Genomic DNA, 10,189 nt, shown 5'->3' with positions numbered 1-10,189 from the left:
GGCCAAATTTGACATCGGTAAAATGTCCGATTTTTCTCTACACCTAACAAAATTCCGAAAAGATTTACCATTCGTCCAATTTTGGCAGTCCCAATTTTACATAGGTAAAATGACCGATTTTTCTCAACACCTAACAATATTCCGATCATATTCACCTAACAAAATTCCGATAATATCTACCATTCGTCCATTTTTTGCAGTCCAAATTTGACATCGGTAAAATGTACGATTTTTCTCAACAACAAACAAAATTCAGATAATATTTACCATTCGTCCATTTTGGCAAAGTCCAAATTTGACATCGGTAAAATGTCCGATAATTCTCAACAACTAACAAAATTCCGATATTTACCATTCGTCTATCTTTGGCAAAGTCCAAATTTGACATCGGTAAAGGTCCGATTTTTTTCAAACCCTAACAAAATTCTGATAATATTTACCATTCGTCCATTTATTGCAAAGGCCAAATTTGACATCGGTAAAATGTCCGATTTTTCTCAACACCTTAAAAAAAATCCGATATTTGCCATTCGTCCATTTTTTGCTAAGTCCAAATTTGACATCGGTAAAGGTCCGATTTTTTTCAAACCCTAACAAAATTCCAATAATATTTATCATCCGTCCATCTTTTGCAAAGTCCAAATTTGAAATCAGTAAAACGTCCGATTTTTCTCAACACCTAATAAAATTCCGATAATATTTACCATTCGTCCATTTTTTGGCAGTCCAAATTTGACATCGGTAAAATGTCAGATTTTTCTCAACACCTAACAATATTCCGATAATATTCACCTAACAAAATGCCGATAATATTTACTATTCGTCCAGTTTTGGCAAAGTCCAAATTTGACATCGGTAAAAGGTCCGATTTATCTCAACACCTAACAAAATTCCGATAATATTTACCATTCGTCCATTTTCTGCATAGTCCAAATTTGACATCGGTTAAATGTCCGATTTTTCTCAACACCTAACAAAATTCTGATAATATTTACAATTCGTCCATTTATTGCAAAAGCCATATTTGACATCGGTAAAATGTACGATTTTTCTCAACACCTAACAAAATTCCGATAATATTTATCATTCGTCCATTTACTGCATGAATGAGAAACATCGGTAAAATGTCCGATTTTTCTCAACACCTAACAAAATTTTAATAATATTAACCATTCGTCCATTTTTAGCAAATTCCAAATATGACATTGGTAAAATGTCCTATTTTTCTCAAGACCTAACAAAATTCCGATGATATTTACCATTCGTCCAGTTTTGGCAAAGTCCAAATTTGACATCAGTAAAAGGTCCGATTTTTCTAAACACCTAACAAAATCCCGATAATATTTACCATTCGTCCAGTTTTTGGAAAGTCCAAATTTGACATCGGTATAATTTCCGATTTTTCTCAACACCTAACAAAATTCCGATAATATTTACCATTCGTCAATTTTTGGCAGTCCAAATTTGACATCGGTAAAATGTCCGATTTTTCTCAACACCTAATAATATTCCGATAATATTCACCTAACAAAATTCCGATAATATCTACCATTCGTCCAGTTTTGGCAAAGTCCAAATTTGACATCAGTAAAAGGTCCAATTTTTCTCAACACCTAACAAAATTCTGATAATATTTACCATTCGTCCATTTATTGCAAAGGCCAAATTTGACATCGGTAAAATGTACGATTTTTCTCATCCCCTAACAAAATTTCGATAATATTTATCATTCGTTCATTTTTGGCAGTCCAAATTTGACATAGGTAAAATGTCCGATTTTTCTCAACACCTAACAATATTCCAATAATATTCACCTAACAAAATTCCAATATTTACCATTCGTCCATTTTTTTGCAGTCCAAATTTGACATCGGTAAAATTTCCGAATTCTCTCAACACATAACAAAATTCCGATAATATTCACCATTCGTCCATTTTCTGCAAAGTCCAAATTTGACATCAGTTATGTGTCCGATTTTTCTCAACACATAACAAACCTCCGATAATATTTTACATCGGTAAAATGTACGATTTTTCTCATCCCCTTACAAAATTCCGATAATATTTATCATTCGTTCATTTTTTGCAAAGTCCAAATTTGACATCGGTAAAATGTCCGATTTTTCTCTACACCTAACAAAATTCCGAAAAGATTTACCATTCGTACATTTTTGGCAGTCCCAATTTTACATAGGTAAAATGACCGATTTTTCTCAACACCTAACAATATTCCGATCATATTCACCAAACAAAATTCCGATAATATCTACCATTCATTTATTTTTTGCAAAGTCCAAATTTGACATCGGTAAAATGTACGATTTTTCTCAACACCTAACAAAATTCCGATAATATTTACCATTCGTCCATTTTTTGCAAAGTCCAAATTTGACATTGGTAAAAGGTCCAATTTTTCTCAACACCTAACAAAATTCCAATAATATTTACCATTCGTCCAATTTTAGCAAAGTCCAAATTTGACATCGGTAAAATGTCCGATTTTTCTGAACATCTAACAAAATTCTGATAATATTTACCATTCGTCCATTTTTCGCAAAGTCTAAAATTGACATCGGTAAAATGTACGATTTTTCTCAACACCTAACAAAATTCCGATGATATTTACCATTCGTCCATTTTTTTGCAAAGTCCAAATTTGACATTGGAAAAGGTCCAATTTTTCTCCATTTTTCGCAAAGTCTAAATTTGACATCGGTAAAGAAAATACCTATAATATTTACCATTCGTCCATTTTTTGCAAAATCCAAGTTTGACATTGCAAAAAATGGACGAATGGTAAATATTATCGGAATTTTGTTTGGTGTTGAGAAAAATCGGAAATTTTACCAAAATCCAAATTTGACATCGGTAAAATGTCCGATTTTTCTCTACACCTAACAAAATTCCGATAATATTTACCATTCGTCCAGCTTTGGCAAAGTCCAAATGTGACATGTACAGTAAAATGTACGATTTTTCTCAACACCTACCAAATTGGTACTAAGACGCCACAGGCTATGAACCACTGGCACACTCTGAAGTAAGCAACAGAGGTACCGAAGTCATTCTTCACAGAATGCGCCTAGGTTACCACTGTGCATGGCAGATTATTCCAACAATCGAACGCGATGAATGGTGCTGCAAGCACTACGGCGAGCCGAACGCCACACTAGTCCACTACCTAGAAAATTGTGACCATGCACAATTCCTGAGACATGGACCACTCACAACAGCCGTCGTGCTGTTAAAGAGGCTATGCGAAATGCTTACACCATGGCGGCAGGAGCGCTTGCTAGCAATCCCTCCGCCACGGTAAGCACCGAGTGTCAGACAACTCAATGAGACAGCCGTAAAAAGCTGACACAGGCCGGCCCATATCTAGAAGGCCCGGGCGAAGTTAGAACTTCGCAAACCAAACCACCACCTACCAAATTCCGATAATATTTACAATTCGTCCATTTTTTGCAAAGTCTAAATTTGACATCGGTAAAATGTCCGATTTCTCTCAACACCTAACAAAATTCCGATAATATTCACCATTCGTCCATTTTTTGCAAAGTCCAAATTTGACATCAGGAAAATGTCCGATTTTTCTCAACACCTAAAAATATTCCGATAAAATTCACCTAAAAAAAATCCGAAAATATTTACCATTCGTCCAGTTTTGGCAAAGTCCAAATTTGACATATGTCCGATTTTTTTCAAACACCTAACAAAATTCCGATAATATTTACCATTCGTCCATTTTTTGCAAAGTCCAAATTTGACATTGGAAAAATGTCCGAATTCTCTCAACACCTAACAAAATTCCGATAATATCTACCATTCGTCAATTTTTTGCAGTCCAAATTTGACATCGGTAAAATGTCCGAATTCTCACAACACCTAACAAAATTCCGATAATATTTACCATTCGTCCAGTTTTGGCAAAGTCCAAATTTGACATCGGTATAACGTCCGATTTTTCTCAACACCTAACAAAATTCCGATAATTTTCACCATTCGTCCATATTTTGAAAAATTCCAAATTTGACATCGGTAAGTTGTCCGATTTTTCTCAACAACTAACAATATTCCGATAATATTCACCTAACAAAATTCCGATATTTACCATTCGTCCAGTTTTGGCAAAGTCCAAATTTGACATCGGTAAAATGTACGACATTTCTCAACACCTAACAAACTTCCGATAACATTCACCATTCGTCCATTTTTTGCAGTCCAAATTTGACATCGGTAAAATGTCCGATAGTTCTCAACAACTAACAAAATTCAGATATTTACCATTCGTCTATCTTTGGCGAAGTCCAAATTTGACATCGGTAAAGGTCCAATTTTTTTCAAACCCTAAATAAAATTCTGATAATATTTACCATTCGTCCATTTATTGCAAAGGCCAAATTTGACATCGGTAAAATGTCCGATTTTTCTCATCACCTTAAAAAAAATCCGATATATACCATTCGTCCATTTTTTGCTAAGTCCAAATTTGACATCGGTAAAATGTCCGATTTTTCTCAACACCTAACAAAATTCCGATAATATTTACCATTCGTCCAGTTTTTGCAAAGTCTAAATTTGACATCGGTAAAATGTCTGATTTTTCTCAACATCTAACACAATTCCGATAATATTTACCATTCGTCCATTTTTGGGCAGTCCAAATTTGACATCGGTAAAATGTCAGATTTTTCTCAACACCTAACAATATTCCGATAATATTCACCTAACAAAATTCCGATAATATTTACCATTCGTCCAGTTTTGGCAAAGTCCAAATTTGACATCGGTAAAAAGTCCGATTTATCTCAACTCCTAAAAAAATTCCGATAATATTCATCATTCGTCCATTTTCTGCATAGTCCAAACTTAACATCGGTTACATGTCCGATTTTTCTCAACACTTAACAAAATTCCGATAATATTCACCATTCGTCCATTTTCTGCATAGTCCAAATTTGACATCGGTAAAATGTCCGATTTATCTCAACACCTAATAATATTCCGATAATATTCACCTAACAAAATTCCGATAATATTTACCATTCGTCCATTTTTGGCAAAGTCTAAATTTGACATCGGTAAAAGGTCCGATTTTTCTACACACCTAACAAAATTATGATAATATTTACCATTCGTCCATTTATTGCAAAGGCCAAATTTGACATCGGTAAAATGTACGATTTTTCTCAACACCTGACAAAATTCCCATAATATTTATCATTCGTTCATTTTTTGCAAAGTCCAAATTTGACATCGGTAAAATTTTTCTCAACACCTAACAAAATTCCAATAATATTTACCATTCGTCCATTTTTGGCAGTACAAATTTAACATAAGTAAAATGTCCGATTTTTCTCAACACCTAACAAAATTCCGATAATATTTACAATCCTCCATTTTTGGCAAAGTCCAAATTTGACATCGGTAAAATGTCCGATTTTTCTGAACATCTAACAAAATTCTGATATTTACCATTCGTCACTTTTTTGGAAAGTCCAAATTTGACATCGGTAAATTGTCCGATTTTTCTCAACAACTAACAAAATTCCGATGATATTTACCATTCGTCCATTTTTGGCAGTCCAAATTTGACATCGGTAAAATGTCCGATTTTTCTCAATACCTAACAAAATTCCGATAGTATTTACCATTCGTCCATTTTCGCCAAGTCCAAATTTAACATAAGTAAAATGTCCAATTTTTCTCAACACCTAACAATATTCCGATAATATTTACAATCCTCCATTTTTGGCAAAGTCCAAATTTGACATCGGTAAAATGTCTGATTTTTCTGAACATCTAACAAAATTCTGATATTTACCATTCGTCACTTTTTTGGAAAGTCCAAGTTTGACATCGGTAAAATGTCCGATTTTTCTCAACACCTAACAATATTCCGATAATATTCACCTAACAAAATTCTGATAATATTTACCATTCATCCATTTTTTTTCAAAGTCCAAATTTGACATCAGTAAAAGGTCCGATTTTTCTCAACACCTAACAAAATTCCGATAATATTCGCCATTCGTCCATTTTCTGCAAAGTCCAAATTTGACATCGGTTAAGTGTCCGATTTTTCTCAACATCTAAAAAAATCCGATAATATTTACCATTCGTCCATTTTTGGCAAAGTCCAAATTTGACATCGGTAAAATGTCCGATTTTTTTCAACACCTAACAAAATTCTGATAATATTTACCATTCGTCCATTTATTTCAAAGGCCAAATTTTAAATCGGTAAAATGTCCGATTTTTCTCAACACCTAACAATATTCCGATCATATTCACCTAACAAAATTCCGATAATATCTACCATTCGTCCATTTTTTGCAGTCCAAATTTGACATCGGTAAAATGTCCGAATTCTCTCAACACCTAACAAAATTCCGATAATATTTACCATTCCTCCATTATTTTCAAAGTCCAAATTTGACATCGGTAAAATGTCCGATTTTTCTCAACACCTAACAAAATTCCGATAATATTCACCTAACAAAATTCCGATAATATTTACCATTCGTCCATTTTTTGCAGTCCAAATTTGACATCGGTAAAATGTCCGAATTCTCTCAACACCTAACAAAATTCCGATAATATTTACCATTCCTCCATTATTTTCAAAGTCCAAATTTCACATCGGTAAAATTTATGATTTTCCTTAACACCTAACAAAATTCCGATAACATTCACCATTCGTCCATTTTTTGCAGAGTCCAAATTTGACATTTGTAAAATGTACAATTTTTCTCAACACCAAACAAAATTCCGATATTTACCATTCGTCTATCTTTGCCAAAGTCCAAATTTGACATTGGTTAAATGTCCGATTTTTCTCAACACCTAACAAAATTCCGATAATATTCACCATTCGTCCATTTTTTACAAAGCCCAAATGTATGATCTTTCTCAACCCCCACAAAAAAATTCTGATAATATATATCATTCATTCATTTTTTTCAAAATCCAAATTTGACATCGGTAAAATGTCCGATTTTTCTCAACACCTAACAAAATTCCGATATTTACCAATCGTCCATTTCTCGCAGTCCAAATTTGACATAGGTAAAATGTCCGATTTTTCTCAACACCTAACAATATTCCGATAATATTCTCCTAACAAAATTCCAATATTTACCATTCGTCCATTTCTTGCAGTCCAAATTTGACATCGGTAAAATTTCCGAATTCTCTCAACACCTAACAAAATTCTGATAATATTTAACATTCCTACATTATTTTCAAAGTCCAAATTTTACATCGGTAAAATGTCCGATTTTTCTCAACACCTAACAAAATTCCGATAATATTCACCATTCGTACATTTTCTGCAAAGTCCAAATTTGACATCAGTTATGTGTCCGATTTTTCTCAACACATAACAATCCTCCGATAATATTTACCATTCGTCCGTTTTTGGCAAAGTCCAAATTTGACATCGGTAAAATGTCCGATTTTTCTCAACACTTAACAAAATTCTGATATTTACCATTCGTCCATTTATTGCAAAGGCCAAATTTGACATCGGTAAAATGTACGATTTTTCTCATCCCCATACAAGATTCCGATAATATTTATCATGCGTTAATTTTTTGCAAAGTCCAAATTTTACATCGGTAAAATGTCCGATTTTTCTCTACATCCAACAAAATTCCGAAAAGATTTACCATTCGTCCATTTTTGGCAGTCCCAATTTTACATAGGTAAAATGTCTGATTTTTCTCAACACCTAACAATATTCCGATCATATTCACCTAACAAAATTCCGATAATATCTACCATTCGTCCATTTTTTGCAGTCCAAATTTGACATCGGTAAAATGTCCGAATTCTCTCAACACCTAAAAAATTCCGATAATATTTACCATTCCTCCATTATTTTTAAAGTCCAAATTTTACATCGGTAATAGTCCGATTTTTCTCAACACCTAACAAAATTCCGATAATATTCACCATTCGTCCATTTATGTCAGAGTCCAAATTTGACATCGGTAATATGTTCTATTTTTCTCAACACCTAACAAAATTCCAATATTTACCATTCGTCTATCTCTGGCAAAGTCCAAATTTGACATCGGTTAAATGTCGAATTTTTCTCAACACCTAACAAAATTCCGATAATATTCACCATTCGTCTATTTTTTACAAAGTCCAAATGTATGATCTTTCTCAACCCATTTTTTGCAAAGTCCAAATTTGACATTGGTAAAAGGTCCGATTTTTGTCAACACCTAACAAAATTCCAATAATATTTACCATTCGTCCAATTTTAGCAAAGTCCAAATTTGACATTGGTAAAATGTCCGATTTTTCTGAAAATCTAACAAAATTTTGATAATATTTACCATTCGTCCTTTTTTCACAAAGTCTAAATTTGACATCGGTAAAATGTCCGATTTTTCTCAACACCTAAGAAAATACCTATAATATTTACCATTCGTCCATTTTTTGCAAAATCCAAATTTGACATAGGTAAAATGTCCGATTTTTCTCAACACCTAACAAAATTCCGATAATATTTACCATGCGTCCAGTTTTTGCAAAGTCCAAATTTGACATTGCAAAAAATGGACGAATGGTGAATATTATCGGAATTTTGTTTGGTGTTGAGAAAAATCGGACATTTTACCAAAATCCAAATTTGACATCGGTAAAATATCCGATTTTTCTCTACACCTAACAAAATTCCGATAATATTTACCATTCGTCCAATTTTGGCAAAGTCCAAATTTGGCATCGGTAAAATGTCCGATTTTTTTCAACACCTAACAAAATTCCAATAATATTAACCATTCGTCCAGCTTTGGCAAAGTCCAAATTTGACATGTACAGTAAAATGTACGATTTTTCTCAACACCTACCAAATTGGTACTAAGACGCCACAGGCTATGAACCACTGGCACACTCTGAAGTAAGCAACAGAGGTACCGAAGTCATTCTTCACAGAATGCGCCTAGGTTACCACTGTGCATGGCAGATTATCCCAACAATCGAACGCGATGAATGGTGCTGCAAGCACTGCGGCGAGCCGAACGCCACACTAGTCCACTACCTAGAAAATTGTGACCATGCACAATTCCTGAGACATGGACCACTCACAACAGCCGCCGTGCTGGTAAAGAGGCTATGCGAAATGCTTACACCATGGCGGCAGGAGCGCTTGCTAGCAATCCCGCCGCCACGGTAAGCACCGAGTGTCAGACAACTCAATGTGATAGCCGTAAAAAGCTGACACAGGCCGGCCCATATCTAGAAGGCCCGGGCGAAGTTAGAACTTCGCAAACCAAACCACCACCACCACCTACCAAATTCCGGTAATATTTACCATTCGTCCATTTTTTGCAAAGTCTAAATTTGACATTGGTAAAATGTACGATTTTTCTCAACACCTAACAAAATTCTGATATTTACCATTTGTCCATTTTTTGTAAAGTCTAAATTTGACATTGGTAAAATGTCAAATTTTTTTCAACACCTAACAAAATTCTGATAATATTTACCATTCGTCCATTTTTGGCAAAGTCCAAATTTGACATCGGTAAAATGTCCGATTTCTCTCAACACCTAACAAAATTCCGATAATATTCACCATTCGTCCATTTTTTGTAAAATCCAAATTTGACATCAGGAAAATGTCCGATTTTTCTCAACACCTAAAAATATTCCGATAAAATTCACCTAAAAAAAATCCGATAATATTTACCATTCGTCCAGTTTTGGCAAAGTCCAAATTTGACATATGTCCGATTTTTTTTCAAACACCTAACAAAATTCCGATAATATTTACCATTCGTCCATTTTTTGCAAAGTCCAAATTTGACATTGAAAAATGTCCGAATTCTCTCAACACCTAACAAAATTCCGATAATATCTACCATTCGTCCATTTTTTGCAGTCCAAATTTGACATCGGTAAAATGTCCGAATTCTCACAAGACCTAACAAAATTCCGATAATATTCACCATTCGTCCATTTTCTGCAAAGTCCAAATTTGACATCGGTAAATTGTCCGATTTTTCTCAACACCTAACAAAATTCCGATAATTTTCACCTAACAAAATTCCGATATTTACCATTCGTCCAGTTTTGGCAAAGTCCAAATTTGACATCGGTAAAATGTACGACATTTCTCAACACCTAACAAACTTCCGATAACATTCACCATTCGTCCATTTTTTGCAGAGTC

This window comes from Penaeus chinensis, chromosome 38, assembly GCF_019202785.1.
Source record: "Penaeus chinensis breed Huanghai No. 1 chromosome 38, ASM1920278v2, whole genome shotgun sequence".
Taxonomy (NCBI): Eukaryota; Metazoa; Arthropoda; class Malacostraca; order Decapoda; family Penaeidae; genus Penaeus; species Penaeus chinensis.
This window is presented reverse-complemented; position numbering follows the sequence as displayed.